Source organism: Oryctolagus cuniculus, chromosome 20 (genome assembly GCF_051225735.1).
Source record: "Oryctolagus cuniculus isolate XC-2025 breed Fujian yellow rabbit chromosome 20, ASM5122573v1, whole genome shotgun sequence".
NCBI lineage: Eukaryota > Metazoa > Chordata > Mammalia > Lagomorpha > Leporidae > Oryctolagus > Oryctolagus cuniculus.
The window spans coordinates 52,553,064-52,570,913 of record NC_142886.1 but is presented as its reverse complement, the minus strand read 5'-3'; the positions used below and the strand labels follow the sequence as shown (position 1 = coordinate 52,570,913).

At 45.0% G+C, this 17,850-nt stretch overlaps 1 gene segment (V, D, J or C); it reads left to right on the top strand.

Annotated features, from left to right (window-relative positions):
- LOC149120180 (Ig heavy chain V-A1 region BS-5-like) overlaps positions 1-17,850 on the top strand; it is a 480,385-nt gene that overhangs the window by 166,203 nt on the left and 296,332 nt on the right.

Below are 17,850 nucleotides of genomic sequence, written 5' to 3'. Positions count from 1 at the left end.
AGGGGCTTAGAATTCTGTCCAGGTCTCCAAAAGGGAGTACTTGGAACTTCACCTATGGCCACCAGAACCAAACTAGGATGCAGCACTAAAGAACCTGACATGGGAGGCAGCAATCCCACATGCTAACTCGAGTGCTGCTCCTGTCACCACCTTATCAGTCACTGCATTTAAGCAATTGATTTTTTTCCTTGGGATTCACTTGTCTGTGTTTATTCAACATTTGCATGTAGGCTTCTAATGATATGGATAATTAATCTTTCATTTATTTTAATATCTATTTATTTTGTTTGAAAGGCAGTGTTATAGCAAGAGAGGAAGAGACCAACAGATGGAGAGAGAATCTTCCTTCCATAGATTTCCTTCCTGAATGGTTGTATAGGCTGGGATGGCTCAGCCAGAAACCAGGACCCTGGAACTTGCCCCAGTTTCCCACAGGGCTGGAAGGTGACAAACCCTTGGGTCATGGTAGACAGTGATCTCCTTTGCACTTCCTACCTCTGTGAGTTCAAGCTTGTGGACTGTATATATAACTAATGTCACATACTGTGTGTCCACATGTACCGGGATTATTTCTTTTAGCATATTAGGCTCCAGCCTGACCCACGATTTCGTAATGACAGAATGACCTCCTTCTTAGTACTGAATAATATTCCATGTCCAAATGTAAAAGAATCCATTCACTGTTTTATGCACACTTGCTTTTTGCAGATTGAACTATTGTAATCAAAGCTGCATTACCTGAGGCCAGCGCCACTGCTCAATAGGCTAATCCTCCTCCTGCAGCTCGGCACCTGGGTTCTAGTCCCGGTCGGGGCGCCGGATGCTCTCCCGGTTGCTCCTCTTCCAGTGCAGCTCTTTGCTGTGGCCTGGGAGTGCAGTGGAGGATGGCCCAAGTCCTTGGGCTCTGCACCCACATGGGAGACCAGGAGAAGCACCTGGCTCCTGGCTTCAGATCAGCGCGGTGCACCAGCCACAACTCGCTGGCCGCAGCACCTATTGAGGATTAAACAATGGAAAAAGGAGGACTTTTCTCTCTGTATCTCTCTCTCCCTCACTGTCTAACTCTGCCTGTCAAAAAAAAAAAAGCTGCATTACCTGAATGCAGGACTGCGGGTGAATTGTAGCACAGTGACTTCATACCCAGTGCTTGACCTCAAATCAGAGTCATGATTACTAGACTTGAGGAGGAGGGGGGAACAGGGGACAGCTGTTACCAGGGCACAAAGCACCACTCAAAGGGAGGAATAATTATGCTCTGTGCCTCAGTGGGCTGCCTCAGTTCACTAGAACCCAGATCATGTTCCACAAATAACTAGAACTGAGGCCTCCAGGCCTCCCAACACAGAGTGATGGAAAGGAGGTGGAAATGTGCATGACACTGAGTTGATCTGGGCCCACTTCTAGGACACACAGATTCCAATAGCACACTACACACCACTAACACATACAGTGTTCTGTGTTCAGGAATAGTTTTAAACTAAGGCAATGGATGAATAAAGAAACAAATCATAGTTAACGAATCCACTTGCAGTCTTTCATCTGTTTAAAAGTGTGCAGCAGGCACTAGGACAAAATTGGCTAAGTATCCACTAGAGACACCCGTGTTCCCATCAGAGTGTTGCTTGAGCCCAGCCTAACAGATTCCAATACTCTTTCTTGATAATGCATCATGGGAAACTGTAGATGACCCTACAAGTGAATGAGACCCTACCGCCAACGTGGGACACACAGTTTTCTGCTCCAGGTTTTAGAAAGTCTAACTCCTAGATGTCTCAACATTTATGTTTCTCTCACTCCTTCTCTCTCTGTCACTGTTTCAATATCATTAGAAGAGTTAATAATGAACCAACGGTTACTTTAAAAATGAAGGACATGAAACTGCTAACACTGCATATTAAGAGTACACACATATTAAAGTGAAATGAGGCATTCGCCTTCAACTTTTTAAAAATAATAATAATGTAAAATTTGACTTGATCAGAATCCTATCATAGCCATCACCTTAAAACCCCAGGACACCCACGTCTGCCCTGGGCCCTGTCCTGTCTGAGGCATTTGACCCCATGCCTGCTATATAGGGGCAGCACATGCAAATAGGGCTCCCTCTGCCCATGAAAACCAGCCCAGCCCTCACCCTGCAGCTCTGGAACAGGAGCTCCAGCCCCAAGACTCCCAGGTGTCCACTCAGTGATCGCACTCAACACAGACGCTCACCATGGAGACAGGGCTGCGCTGGCTTCTCCTGGTCGCTGTGCTCAAAGGTAATGATGGGGAACGCAGGGCACTGAGTCTGGCAGAGGACGTGAGTGAGAGACACAGAGAGTGTGAGTGACAGCTTCCTGACCAGGACGTCTGTGTTTGCTGGTGTCCAGTGTCAGGAGCAGCTGGTGGAGTCCGGAGGAGGCCTGGTCACGCCTGGGGGATCCCTGAAACTCTCCTGCAAAGGCTCTGGATTCGACTTCAGTAGCTATGCAATGTGCTGGGTCCACCAGGCTCCAGGGAAAGGGTTGGAGTGGATCCGATGGATTAGTAGTGGTGGTAGCACATGGTACGCGAGCTGGGCGAATGGCCGATTCACTATCTCCAGCGATAACGCCCAGAGCACAGTTTGCCTACAACTGAACAGTCTGACAGCCACAGGCTCGGCCTTGTATTACTGTGCCAGAGACAGTGTGAAGGCCCTCAGGGTGAACCCAGACACAAACCTCCCTGCTGGGGCACGTGGCTCCACAAGGGGGCGCACAAGACGCACCGAGAGACTCAGACCCAGGATCAGATGCAGTGGGAGGTGAATCGCTGGCTCCAGTCCAGAAATTGGGGTTTGTGGTCCTCTAAAGCTTTCCTACATTCCGATCTGGATGGATGATTCTCTCCCTAACACCGATCACCGAGCAGAAATTTTGGTATCATGGGAAGACGTCACATGAAGAAAATGGAGTCGTTTCTGGAGCAATGAATGACATCTCTGGGGTCCCCAGCATCTGAGACCTGAGGCGGCTCTGGGCACCCAGGGAGGCTTTTCCAGTTAGTACAAGAATGCAGTACCCAAGATAGGAGGTGTATGGAGCAAAAAGGTTTATTGAGCTCACAGCTGTAGAGGCTCGAAGTCCAGGATCAGAGAGTGAGAATGTTGTGCCGTCAGCCATCATAATATTGTGAACAGCATGGCAGTCATCAGGCATCCTAACATTGTGAACACGGATGGGAGGGACCCCATCCCCACACAGGACGTCAGACGAGACCAGGGCTGACTCTAGCAGCACTGTGCTCTGTGCTGAAGCTGGGGACCCAGGAGATCTACTGTGATCTCCTCCATAGCAGATGCCCCAGAAGTGAACAATCTATTTCTGTAAACATCCAGACCATGCACCCCCTGCCAGTGCTGTTACGTTGGGGCCATGCTCAGCACTGAAGCTGTGAGGACAAACCACATCCACCCCCAGCAGGCTTCTCCCAGCATTCCATGTGGTCCTGTTAGGGGCACTGGAGACCTCAGCTCCCTCCATGAGGCCCTGACGTTGAATCCACTCATGGTGGGAGTCGTCACTGGATGCACTCCCAGAGACGATGTCATTCCACGTCTCCCAGGCACCTGTGCTAGTTTTACTCAGTGGTGGTCAGTGTGGGGGTCCCTGGGGCAAGGAGACCTGATCAGACCTCCTGACTCAGTGCTCTCCTGCAGGCACTGGGGCCCAGCTCTGTGGCCTTCCACCTGTCCTTACCCTCCTGCACAGCAGAGCCCATCCCTCCACGAGGTCCTCTCCCTCCTGCTGCTGGACTCTGTCCCGACTGTCTATTCCCCACGTGCCATGCTTCTTCTCCCCAGTCCTCAGCTTTGGGGGTGGAGCCATCCCCTGAAGATGCAGACTTCTGTGTCTTGGGGGATCAGTGCTGGAACAGTGTCTGGGGTGGACTCTGCTCACTAACATTTTCTACAGGATCCCACCAGGACATGGGTCATGATGGTTTCCTCCTGCAGGTGAATCACTTTCCTACTCAGTGGACACAGAGGAGCAGGGTCTGGGGTATTGAGGCTGAGGATGCTGTTCCTGCAGAGCCGTGAGCAGAGCCAGCACTGCTTGGTGTGCGTGTGTGGTCTCTCCAACTGAGCAGCTGAAGGCTGCATGTTAGGTGGAACTTACCCTCCATACTTGATGCACGGAGCCTCCCATCATGCATGTGGGGACCTCACCACCCAGTGATCCCATTAGAGGGGCTCTAGGGAGGGGACAAGGCCATGAGGGTTGCTGCCTGCATTGAAGGGAACAGGACATTTGAAAGACCCTTCAGTAACTCAAGGTTTAACTCTCATACATGAGTCAGTAAGGAAAAGAGAGAGATGCTCCCACTCACTGCACTTTCTCCAATGTCGCTGTGGCCAGGTCTGCCTCCCAGCCTGGCCCAGTTTCAGGACAACAATCAGGTGCATCCACTAGAGTGACAGGGCCCAAATATCTTCCATAAATTTCTGATTCCTGGGGCTGCAGGAGCAGGAATCTGGTACTGGGACCCAGAACCACATATGAGAACCTGGCACTCCCCTGGGTAATGTTTGCATCTTAAACAGTGCAACTTTCAATTTATTATTTCCTTTATTTCCATGAAATTTGATGACACAATTAAGACTCATACACTGCATATTTGTGCAAAATATCATATTCTTACTCTGATTTACTTTTTTTAACTATAATTTAATGAATATAAATTTCCAAAGTACGACTTATGGATTACAATGGCTTCCCCCACAATACCGTCCCTCCCACCAGCAACACTCCCCTTTCCCACTCCCTCTCCCCTTCCATTCCCATCAAGATTCATTTTCGATTCTCTTTATATACAGAAGATCAGTTTAGCATACATTAAGATTTCAACAGCTTGCTCCCACACAGAAACATAAAGTGAAAAATAATAGATGATTTTTTAAATGATGATGAAATTAGATCAGACCCATTGTCATGTTTAATCCCAGTGAGAGTCAGGTTGGGAATTGATAATTTCTTTTTTTTTTTACAGAAGATCAGTTTAGTATACATTAAGTAAAGATTTCAACAGTTTGCACCCCCATAGAAGCACAAAATGAAATATACTGTTTGAGTACTCGTTATAGCATTAAATCTCAATGTACAGCACATTAAGGACAGAGATCCTACATGAGGAGTAAGTGCACAGTGACTCCTGTTGTTGACTTAGCAAATTGACACTCCTGTTTATGGCATCAGTAATCTCCCTATGCTCCAGTCATGAGTTTCCAAGGCTATGGAAGCCTTTTGAGTTCTCCAACTCTTATCTTGTTTAGACAAAGTCATACTCAAAGTGGAGGTTCTCTCCTCCCTTCAGAGAAAGGTACCTCCTTCTTTGAAGACCTGTTCTTTCCATTGGGATCTCACTCACAGAGATCTTTCATTTAGGCCTTTTTTTTTTTGGCCAGAGTGTCTTGGCTTTCCATGCCTGAAATACTCTCATGGGCTTTTCAGCCAGATCCGAATGCCTTTAGGGCTGATTCTGAGGCCAGAGTGCTATTTAGGACATCTGCCATTCTATGACTCTGCTGAGTATCTCACTTCCCATGTTGGATCACTCTCCCCTTTATTTATTCTATTGGTTAGTATTAGCAGGTACTAGATTGTTTATGTGCTCGCTTTGACACATAGTCCTTTCATTATGATCAATTGTGAACTGAAATTGATCTCTTGGACTAGGGAGATGGCATTGGTACATGCCACCTTGATGGGATTGAATTGGAGTCCCCTGGTATGTTTCTAACTCTACCATTTGGGGCAAGTCAGATTGAGCATGTCCCAAATTGTACATCTCTTCCCTCTCTTATTCCCACTCTTATGTTTAACAGGGATCACATTTCAGTTAAATTTCAACACTTAAGAATAACTGTGTATTAATTACAGAATTAAACCAGTCATATTAAGTAGAACAGACAAAAAAAACTACTGAGAGGGATAATGTATTAAGTTGTTCATTATGCTGATCAAGTCACCATTTCTCATAGTGTCCATTTCACTTCAGGAGGTTTCCTTTTTGGTGTTCAGTCAGTTGTCACTGATCAGGGAGAACATATGGTATTTGTCCCTTTGGGACTGGCTTACTTCACTCAGCATGATGTGTTCCAGATTCCTCCATTTTGTTGCAAATGACTGGATTTCATTGTTTCTTACTACGGTATAGTATTCTAGAGAGTACATATCCCATAATTTCTTTATCCAGTCTACTGTTGATGGGCATTTAGGTTGGTTCCAGGTCTTGGCTATTGTGAATTGTGCTAAAATAAACATTAGGGTGCAGACAACTTTTTTTGTTTGCCAATTTAAATTCCTTTGGGTAAATTCCAAGGAGTGGGATGGGTGGGTCGAACGGTAGGGTTATCTTCAGGTTTCTGAGGAATCTCCAGACTGACTTCCATAGTGGCTTGACCAGTTTGCATTCCCACCAACAGTGGATTAATGTCACTTTTTCCCCACATCCTGGCCAGCATCTGTTGTTGGTAGATTTCTGTATGTGAGCCATTCTAACCGGGGTGAGGTGAAACCTCATTGTGGTTTTGATTTGCATTTCCCTGACTGCTAGTGATCTTGAACATTTTTTCATGTGCCTGTTGGACATTTGGATTTCCTCTTTTGAAAAATGTCTATTGAGGTCCTTGGCCCATCTCTTACGTGGTTTGTTTGTTTTGTTTTTGTGGAGTTTCTTGATCTCTTTAGATTCTGGTTATTAACCCTTTATCTGTTGCATAGTTTGCAAATATTTTTTCCCATTGTGTCGGTTGTCTCTTCACTCTCCTGACTGTTTCTTTTGCAGTACAGAAACTTCTCAATTTGATGCAATCCCAATAGTTGATTTTGGCTTTGACTGCCTGTGCCTTCCGGGTCTTTTCCAGAAACTCTTTGCCTGTGCCAATATCTTGAAGGGTTTCTCCAATGTTCTCTAATAACTTGATGGTGTCAGGTCGTAGATTTAGGTCTTTTATCCATGTTGAGTGGATTTTTGTGTACGGTGTAAGGTAGGGGTCTTGCTTCATGCTTCTACACGTGCAAATCCAGTTTTCCCAGCACCATTTATTGAATAGACTGTCCTTGCTCCAGGAATTAGTTTTAGATCCTTGATCAAATATAAGTTGGCTGTAGAGGTTTGGGTTGGTTTCTGGTGTTTCAATTCTGTTCCATTGGTCTATCCATCTGTTTCTGTACTAGTACCATGCTGTTTTGATTACAACTGCCCTGTAGTATGTCCTGAGATCTGGCATTGTGATGCCTCCGGCTTTGTTTTTGTTGTACAAGATTGCTTTAGCTATTCGAGGTCTCTTTTGCCTCCATATGAATCTCAGCATCACTTTTTCCAGATCTGAGAAGAATGTCTTTGGTATCCTGATTGGAATTGCATTGAATCTATAAATTGCTTTTGGGAGAATGGACATTTTGATGATGTTGATTCTTCCAATCCATGAGCATGGAAGATTTTTCCATTTTTTGGTATCCTCTTCTATTTCTTTCTTTAAGAGATTTTAATTCTCATTGTAGAGATCTTTAACATGCTTGGTTAAGTTTATTCCAAGGTATTTGATGGTTTTTGTAGCTATTGTGAATGGGATTGATCTTAGCAGTTCTTTCTCAGTTGTGGCATTGCTTGTGTATACAAAGGCTGTTGATTTTTGTGCATTGATTTTATATCCTGCCACTTTGCCAAACTCCTCTATGAGTTCCAATAGTCTCTTAGTAGAGTTCTTTGGATCCTCTAAGTAACGAATCATATCATCTGAAAAGAGGGATAGTTTACTTCTTCCTTCTCAATTTGTATTCCTTTAATTTCTTTTTCTTGTCTGATGGCTCTGGCTAAAATTTCCAGAACTATGTTAAATAGCAGTGGTGAGAGTGGGCATCCCTGTCTGGTGCCAGATCTCAGTGGAAATGCTTCCAACTTTTCCCCATTCAATAGGATGCTGGCCATGGGTTTTTTATAAATTGCTTTGATTATATTGAGGAATGTTCCTTCTATACCCAATTTGCTTAGAGTTTTCATCATGAAAGAGTGTTGAATTTTATCGAATGCTTTCTCTGCATCTATTGAGATAATCATATGGTTTTTCTTCTGCAGTCTCTTAATGTGGTGAATCACATTGATTGATTTGCGAATGTTGAACCATCCCTGCATACCAGGGATAAATTCCACGTGGTCTGGGTGGATGGTTTTTCTGATGTGTTGTTGTATTCTATTGGCGAGAATTTTATTGAGGATTTTTGCGTCTATGTTCATCAGGGATATTGGTCTTTAATTTTCTTTCAGTGCTGCATCTTTCTCTGGCTTAGGGATTAAGGTGATGCTGGCTTCATAGAAAGAATTTGGGAGGATTCCCTCTTTTTCGATTGTTCTGAATAGTTTGAGAAGAAATGGGATTAGTTCTTCTTTAAATGTCTGGTAGAATTCAGCAGTGAATCCATCCGGTCCTGGGTTTTTTTTTGTTGGGAGGGCCTTTAATACTGTTTCAATTTCTGTCTCAGTTATGGATCTATTTAGGTTTTCTATGTCTTCATGGTTCAATTTTGGTAGATTGCCTGTGTCCAGGAATCTATCCATTTCTGATAGATTTTCCTGTTTGCTGGCATACAAGTCCTTGTAGTAATTTCTGATGATTCTTTTTATTTCTGTGGTGTCTGTTGTTACGTTTCCTTTTTCATCTCTGATTTTATTGATTTGGGTCTTTTCTCTTCTTTTTTTTAGTTAGTTGGGCCAATGGGGTGTCAATTTTGTTTATTTTTTCAAAAAACCAGCTTCTCGCTTGGCTGATTTTTTGTAATGTTATTTTGGATTCAATCCTGTTAATTTCTTCTCTGATTTTAATTATTTCTCTTCTCCTACTAGATTTGGGTTTGGTTTGCTGCAGTTTTTCTAGGTCCTTGAGATACACTTGAAGCTCATTTATTTGGTACCTTTCCAATTTCTTGATATAGGCACCTATTGCTATAAACTTGCCTCTCAGTACTGCTTTTGCTGTATCCCATAAGTTTTGATATGTTGTGTTCTTATCCTCATTTACTTCCAGAAAGTTTTTGATTTCTCTTTTGATTTCTTGAATGACCCAGTGTTCATTCAGGAGCATGTTGTTCAGTCTCCATGTGTTTGCATACTTTCTAGGGTTTCCTGAGTTGCTAATTTCCAGCTTCATTCCGCTGTGGTCTGAGAACCTGCATGGTATGATTCTAATTCTTTTAAATTTGCTGAGACTTGCTTTATGGCCTAGTATGTGATCAATCCTAGAAAAGGTTCCATGCACTGATGAGAAGAATGTAAAGTCTTTAGATGTAGGATTGAAAGTTCTGCAGATATCTGTTAGATCCATTTGGGCAATAGTGTTGATTAAATCTGCTGTTTCCTTGTTGACCTTCTGTCTGGATGATCTGTCTATTTCTGAGAGTGGAGTATTGAAGTCCCCCAGTACTATTGTATTGGAGTCTAAGTCTCCCTTTAAGTCCCTTAACATATCTTTTAAATAGACCGGTGCCCTGTAATTAGGTGCATATACATTTATAATAGTTACATCTTCCTGTTGAATTGAACCCTTAATCATTATATGTTGTCCCTCTTTGTCTCTCTTAACAGTTTTTGTATTAAAGTTTATTTTGTCTGATACTAATATGGCTACACCTGCTTTTTTTGGTTTCTGTTGGCATGGAATATCTTTTTCCAACCTTTCACTTTCAGTCTGCATGCATCTTTGTTAGAGAGATGTGTTTCTTGTAGGCAACAAATAGTTGGGTTGTATTCCTTGAGCCAATCAGCCAATCGGTGTCTTTTAACTGAAGAGTTAAGACCATTAATGCTTAATGTGACTATTGATATGTAGTGACTTTGCCCTGCCATTTTCCCAGAGATATTTTCTAGTATATGCTTTGAGCTTCCCATGCTCTTTTACTGGTGGTTTTTCTTCCTTTACCTTCTTTCATATTGATGGCTGTGTTTCCGTGTTTCCGAGTGTAGCACATCTTTAAGTACCTTTGGCAGGGCCGGACGAGTGGCCACAAAGTCTTTCAATTTCTGTTTGCTATGAAAGGTCTTTATTTCACCTTCATTCACACATGAGAACTTAGCAGGATATAATATTCTGGGCTGGCAATTTTTCTCTCTTAGCACCTGTGCTATGTCTCGCCATTCCCTCCTAGCCTGTAGTGTTTCTGATGAGAAGTCTGCTGTGAGTCTAATTGGAGATCCTCTGAGAGTAATCTGACATTTCTCTCTTGCACATTTTAGGATCTTTTCTTTATGTTTCACTGTGGTGAGTTTAATTACCACGTGTCGTGGTGAGGATCTCTTTTGGTCACGTTTATTGGGGGTTCTATGAGCTTCCTGTACTAGGATGTCTCTGTCCTTCTCCAAACCTGGAAAGTTCTCTGCTAGTATCTCACTAAAAAGGCCTTCTAATCCTTTTTCTCTCTCCATGCCTTCAGGAACTCCTAGAACTCGAATGTTGTTTTTTTTTTAATAGTATCCTGTAGATTCCCAACAATATTTTTTAGATTTCTAATTTCCTCTTCTTTTCTTTGGTTTGACTGTATGTTTTCCTGTGCTCTGTCTTCTAAGTCCGATATTCTCTCTTCTGCTTCACCCATTTTGTTTTTAAGACTTTCTAGTGTGTTTGTCATTTGAGCTATTGAGTTCTTCATTTCATTTTGATTTCTCTTCACTATCACACTTTCCTGTTCTACTAGTTTCTGCGTTTCATTTTGATTCTTCCTTAAAATTTCATTTTCATGAGAGAGATTTTCAATCCTGTCCAATAAGGATTTCTGTAGTTCAAGGATTTGCTTTTGAAAACTTCTAAATGTTCTTATCATAAATTTTTTGAAATCCGTATCTTGCATTTCTTCTATCTCATCATCTTCATAATCTTGGCTTGGGGTGTTTTGTTTATTTGGAGGCATCATAGTGTCATCATTGATCTTGTTCCCTCGATTTCTGTGTTTGTTGCTTGGCATAGTTAATTCTTCTTTCGTCACTGTGCGTTTTTTTAATTTTTTTTTATTTTATACTATGTCTGTGTTAAGTGGACTGCCTGCTGTTGGAGGAGCCTTGGAGGCTTGAGATGGGTGTGGCCTGAGAGCTCTGCTTGGTTCTTCCGGGTTACGGGTGTGCAAATGTGACACCCTCAGTTTATGTATGGTAAATCTCTCTCTTTTTATTTATTTATTTATTTATTTATTTAATTTATTCAGGAGGTAAGTAATACCACACCACAAGGCTGTGCAGAATTGATGGTATTTAGCTTCTGATCTCTGGCTTCTACCCAAAGAGTCTGTGCAGGCTCTGTTTCTCCTCTGGACTCTCACTGGGTTGCCTAGGCTACTGAATTGTAGTGACTCAGTTCCTTAGCTCTCCCCTGTTGTTATGTAAATCCAGAGAGGGGGCCTGCTCTTTGTCTCTTGCAAACCTTGCAAACTCTTGCAAACTCTTGCAAACCTTGCAACCTTGCAACCTTTTCAACGTTGGCGGAGACAGAACCCCCCCACCTTTTTTCCTTCTCTCCTGTAGTCAGTCTGGTGAACTTTCCCACTCCCCTCTAGATTCTGACCGCCGTTTCCCTGTCAATGTCATGGGTTACTGAGCTCACCTCCCCTTCCAGCGCCGATGTGTGGACTCGGAGCCCTGGGCGTCCCAAGTCTCCCTGCTGGTGTCTGTGTGACATCCACTCCCCTTCCTGCACTGGCCCACAGACCCTGCGGCTCCTGCGGCTCAGCTTCCGCGTGGTGGGAGACCTTGTTCTCCCAGTAGGTCCTCCGAGTCACAGCCACTAGATCCAGAAGAGTTTCCTCTGCAATTTTTTCCTGATCCTTTTTCTGAGGCTACCGTAACTCCACTTTTATTAAACTAAATTTTCCTGGACTATCAGTGTGCGCCCTCTCTATTCCGCCATCTTCTCTGCTTTATGTTCAGTTTCACTCATATAAGATTTTCAGATACTTTGGTTAAAAACCAATAAAAACTCATTCACCTGGGCCCCACAGAACCTACAAACTCAAGACCTTTGACTTTTGCCACAAAACTTGCATGATGCACAGGGCTGAACTGGACGAATCTGTTGTGAAGGAGCCCAAAGGGTCTCAGGCCTTAATGTGACTGGAGGAGGTGGGCCGGGGCTGGGTGACACAGGGGCAGTGGGCAGCACCGTGGGATGTGATATTTGCTCTAGGCATAGTTGTGATGAGGAGTGAGAGAGGCACAGGTGAGTCACACTCACCACACACTTTCAACATGTGTGGCTGCTTCTGTATCTATCACAGCTCAACAGCATTGCCCATGGAAGCAAAATTGCCCAGCAAAGAAATTGTGAAGAGCAGACAGACAGACAGACACTGGCATGTGGAACACCACACTCAGATGCACTGGCGTGGAACCTGGTCCCCTGTGCATCTCTCTGCCAAAAACAGAATCCAGCAAAAGTGCTCCTTGTTCTGCTGCTGGCAGGGAGTTCTGCAGACCTCACCAGGAAGCCCTGTGAGTGCTGAGTGTGGACTGGGGCAGAGCTGAGTCCTGTGGTGAGGGGGCAGATCAGGTGCTGGACTCCTGTTAGCACATGGAGTTGGGGACACATCCAGAGTCTGATGATTTCTCCTGTAATGTTGACCTGGGACAAGAGCTCAGGGAACCCATGAAAACATGTTGTAGGTCCATTCACATAAAAGGACTCAGACAGGGTTCTTTGTGCAACGAGAGCACACAATTTATCACTTGTCCCATATATGAATAATATCGGACTGCCATGGGACACTCTCATCAGTCTGGGCCCTGTCCTGTCTGAGGTGTCTACTCCAGGGCTGCTATATAGGGGCAGCACATGCAGATAGGCCTCCCTCTGCCCATGAAAACCAGCCCAGCCCTCACCCTGCAGCTCTGGCACAGGAGCTCCAGCCCCAGCACTCCCAGGTGTCCACTCAGTGATCACACTCAACACAGACGCTCACCATGGAGACTGGGCTGCGCTGGCTTCTCCTGATAGCTGTGCTCAAAGGTAATGATGGGGAACGCGGGGCACTGAGTCTGGCAGAGGACGTGAGTGAGAGACACAGAGAGTGTGAGTGACAGCTTCCTGACCAGGACGTCTGTGTTTGCAGGTGTCCAGTGTCAGGAGCAGCTGGTGGAGTCTGCAGGGGGTCTGGTCCAGCCTGGGGGATCCCTGAAACTCTCCTGCAAGCCTCTGGAATCGACTTCAGTAGCTACTATATGAGCTGGGTCCGCCAGGCTCCAGGGAATGGCTGGAGTGGATCGGATGGATTAGTAGTGCTGGTAGCACATGGTACTCGAGCTGGATGAATGGCCGATTCACCATCTCCAGAGACAACGCCCAGAACATGGTGTCTCTGCAAATGAACAGTCTAACCGCCCCGGACACGCCCACGTATTTCCGTGCAGTAGACACAGGAAGGGCCCTCAGGCTGAGCCCAGGCACAAACCTCCCTGCAGGGGAGTGCGGTTCCACCAGGGGGCGCAAAAGACGTACTGAGCCCAATTCTGGTCTGCTCAGAATCAGAGGGAAATGAAGCCCTGATTTCCTGTCATGGAATTGGGGTTTGTTCCCCTGTAGTTTTGCGGCAAGAATCTACTTCCTGATTCTGTCCTTTCCACTGACGTCACTGACGTAGAGAAGCTTGATGTGACAGGAAGAAGTCCTAAACGGACACATTCAGGTTCTTGAATGATGACAGTGGTCACCAGGGTCAGAGATGCAGGACTATCTGGGGACCTCGTGAGTGTTTTCCTGTCTGACTCAGGACAGCGTTCTCAGGGCACTTCCGACTTTAGCACAATTTTAGTTTTCCTTCAAACCCAGACAGACCCGAGCCAAAGTCTTGATTTGTTACCTCAGTTTTATAAGTCGTCCCACTCCTCCTGTCAGAGCAGCATGTGTGCTGACCTGAACCAACTGTCTTATTTTAACTGTGGGTGTTCTGACCTCACGTTCCAAGATTTTATACCCAATCTCCATTTTCCCTTTAATCCTGGAACAGTCTGTGGTCCCTGTGTGAACGTCACAGCACTCAGGAATGTACTTGCAGCTCAGCTGTGTTTCAGGCTGGGCTTCTGCAGGCACCTGGGAAGCCTACAGGGACTTCCTCATCCTCTAGGTCCTGGGACACTCCTGTGGGCTCCCTGCCTGAACTCAGGAGGGAAATGCACTGGACATCAGCAGTCAAGGTCATAACTGAATGGAAAGTTTTGGGTGTGCACTTCCAGCTGATCTGGTTCTGCTCCAGTGTCATGGGACCCCCTGCACCTGCTGTGGTTCAGGGAGAGCAGAAAGTGGGACACACAGTGGCTGTGCACTCTGGGGCTGGAGTCCACATCACGGGGAGCTGTGTCTGTGGCTCCAGCATGATGACCAGTGTCCTAAGGCTGGATCACAGCTGCAGGAAGAGCCAGTCCCAGAGACCATGTGTCCAGTGTCCCTGCTCTTCACTCCATGTCTGTACTGACTGGCGTCATCAATCCACTTGCAGTCTTAGATCAGTTTTAGAGAGGGAGACACCCAGGCTGCATATCACAGTGCTCGATGGAGCCCATTTACACATTTCCCACACTTGTACTGACAATGCACCCTGGAATACAGGAAATGATGGATCTGTTATGAGGCCCCATCTCCAAGGTGGGAACACTGATGCAGTTCCATGCTCCTGGGTTCCAGCTGCCAAGCCTTGAGTGCACTGCCTTCATTTATCATCTCCATAAAACATTGACAAACACAACACCAGTATTCAGAGATCTGAATCTTCATGATTGACCATTGTTCGTCCTTTTATCCCACGCAGGTAGCATCACATATTATGTGTCTTCCTGGCCTGGATGGTTAGCAGAGTGTACTTTTGCTGACATATTATCCTAGGCATATTATTCTCCAGGATCATGCAAGTTGTCCAAAATTACAGAATTTCTTACTCTGTACTGCTTATAAACTTCCTTTTTTTACAGTCATAGTGGACAGGGAGACAGAGAGACGGAGAGGAAGGTCTTCTTTTGCCGTTGGTTCACCCTCCAATGGCCACCGCGGCTGGCATGATGTGGCTGGTTCACCACGCTGATCGAAAGGCAGGAGCCAGATGCTTCTCCTGGTCTCCCATGGGTTGCAGGGCCCAAGCACTTGGGCCAAACTCCACTGCACTCCCGGGCCAAAACAGAGAGCTGGTCTGGAAGAGCGGCAACTGGGACAGAATCCAGCGCCCGTCAGGGAGTAGAACCCAGTGTGCCAGCACCACAAGGTGGAGGATTAGCCTATTGAGCCGCAGTGCCGGCTTAAACTTCCTTTAGAAATGTAACTTTGTCCATTTCTTTCATTTTCCATTCTTGCTTTCATGAGATTCCACTGGATCATATGTGTGAACTCTTTTGAATGACGGTGCTTTAAATGAACAAGGAACTGCAGAGGTGTTTGCTACAGTGACTGCAGATCCCGTGGACACCTCCCTGGGATTTCATATTCATTGTACCGTGCAATGGTGCTTGAAGATCATGTAATAATTCTATTTCTAGTTTTTGATGCTTTTCCATAATGGTTTTACTAATTAACCTGACACAGACTTGTACCAGGGTTATCATCTCTCTCTACCTCCATAAATCATGTCAGCTCTGGTATGTCTGGTAATAGCCATTCTAACAGGAGCGATGGGATGTCTCATTGTGCTTCTAACATGGACATACATGATGGTCCCAAATTGATAGCATTTTATATGTCTGTCTATATATCTTCTTTTAATAATTTATAGAAATGATATAAATTTTAAAATTTATCTTTTTAATTGAGACCTTGTCTTTATGTATTTGTCCAAAACCACAGAGAGCCTGAGACTGACAGTGATCTTCTAATTCCTGGGTCACTTCCCCGATGGCTACAAAAGCTTCAGCTGGATGAGGAAACAGCCTGGTGCTTGGAATTCTGTCCATGTGTCCGCATGGGAGTACTTGGAACCTCACCTACGGCCTCCCAGGGTGTGCTTAGCAGGAATCTGAAACTAGAACCAAACTAGGACACAGCACTAAGCATCCTGACACGGGAGGCAGGAATCCCACAAGCTCACTCCAGTGCTGCTCCTGTCACCACCTTATCATCACTGCATGTACACAATTGATTTCTTCCCTTGGGATTCAGTTGTCTGTGTTCATTCAACATTAGCAAACAGGCTCCTAATCATATGTATAATTAATCTTCAATGTATTTTAAGTATCTATTTATTTTATTTTAAGACAGTGTTATAGCAACAGAGGAAGAGACCAACAGATGGAGGGAGAATTCCTTCCATTTGTTCACTTCCTGAATGGCTGCCAAAGGCTGGGGATGGCTGAGCCTAAAGTCAGGAGCCTGGAACTTCCTCTAGTTTCCCACAGGGCTGGAAGGGGACAAACATGGTAGACAGTGATCACCATTGCACTTCCTACCTCTGTGAGTTCAACTTGTGGACTGCATATATAACTAATGTCACTTACTATGTGTCCACATGTACTTGCATTATTTCTTTTAGTTTGTATGCTCCAGGGAGACCCACATTTTCTAATGACAGAACAACCTCCTTCTTAATGCTGAATAATATTCAGTGTCCAAATGGGAAAGAATCCACTCACTGTTTTATGCACACTTGCTTTGTTTGAGATTGAAGTATTGTGAACAAAGCTGCAACCTGACAAAGGACTGTGGGTAAATTGTGACACAGTGACTTCTACCCAGTGCTTGACCTCAACTCAGAGTCATGATTACTAGACACAGGGAAGATGGGGGAACAGGGGACGGCTGATACCAGGACACAAAGCACCACCAAAGGCAGGAATGCTTCTGCCCACACCACAGTGGGCTGACTCAGTTCACAACCCATGACAGCTTCCACAAATAACTAGAACTAATGCATCCAGGCTGCCCAACTAAGAGTGATGGAAAGGAGGTGGAAATGTGCATGACACTGAGTTGATCTGTGCCCATTTCTGCCATGCACATTCCAATAGCACTCTATAGCCCACTACCATGTACAGTGTGCTGTGTTCAGGAACAGTTTTAAACAGTTTAAAGAGTTTTTAAACTTTAAGGCAATGGATGAATAAGGAAACAAAACATAGTTAACCTTAAAAAATCCACTTGAGTATTTCATCAATTTCAAAGTGGGTGACAGGCATTAGGACAAAATTGGCTAAGTCCCCACTAGGGTCACCCGAGTTCCCGTCAGAGAACTGACTGAGTCCAGCCTCATGGCTTCCCACACTTTTCCCTCATAATGCATCATGGGAAACTGTAGATGACATTACAAGTAAATGAGTCCCTGCCACCGACGTTGGAATTACAGACACAGTTTCTTGCTTCAGGGTTCAGAAAGACTAACTCCTAGGGGTCATAGGCATTTGGGATGTCTGGGGCTGTCAACCCAAAGGCAGAAATCTCCCATTGTCACCTTTTCTGTCCATCTCTACATTTCTGTATCTCTCACCCCTTCTCTCTCTATCACTGCACCAATGTCTTTCATATAGATGATAAGGAACTAGTGGTTACTTAAATAAATGAGTTACATGATATTGCTAACACTGGATATGAGGGTAAACACATATTAAAATGAAACAAGGTCATTGCCTTCAACTTTTTAAAATGATGATAACATAAAAATTTGCATGATCTGAATCGTATCATAGCCATCACCCTACACACCCAGGTCACCCAATTCTGCCCTGGGCCCTGTCCTGTCTGAGGCGTCTGACCCCATGCCTGCTATATAGGGGCAGCACATGCAAATAGGGCCTCCCTCTGCCCATGAAAACCAGCCCAGCCCTCACCCTGCAGCTCTGGCACAGGAGCTCCAGCCCCAGGACTCCCAGGTGTCCACT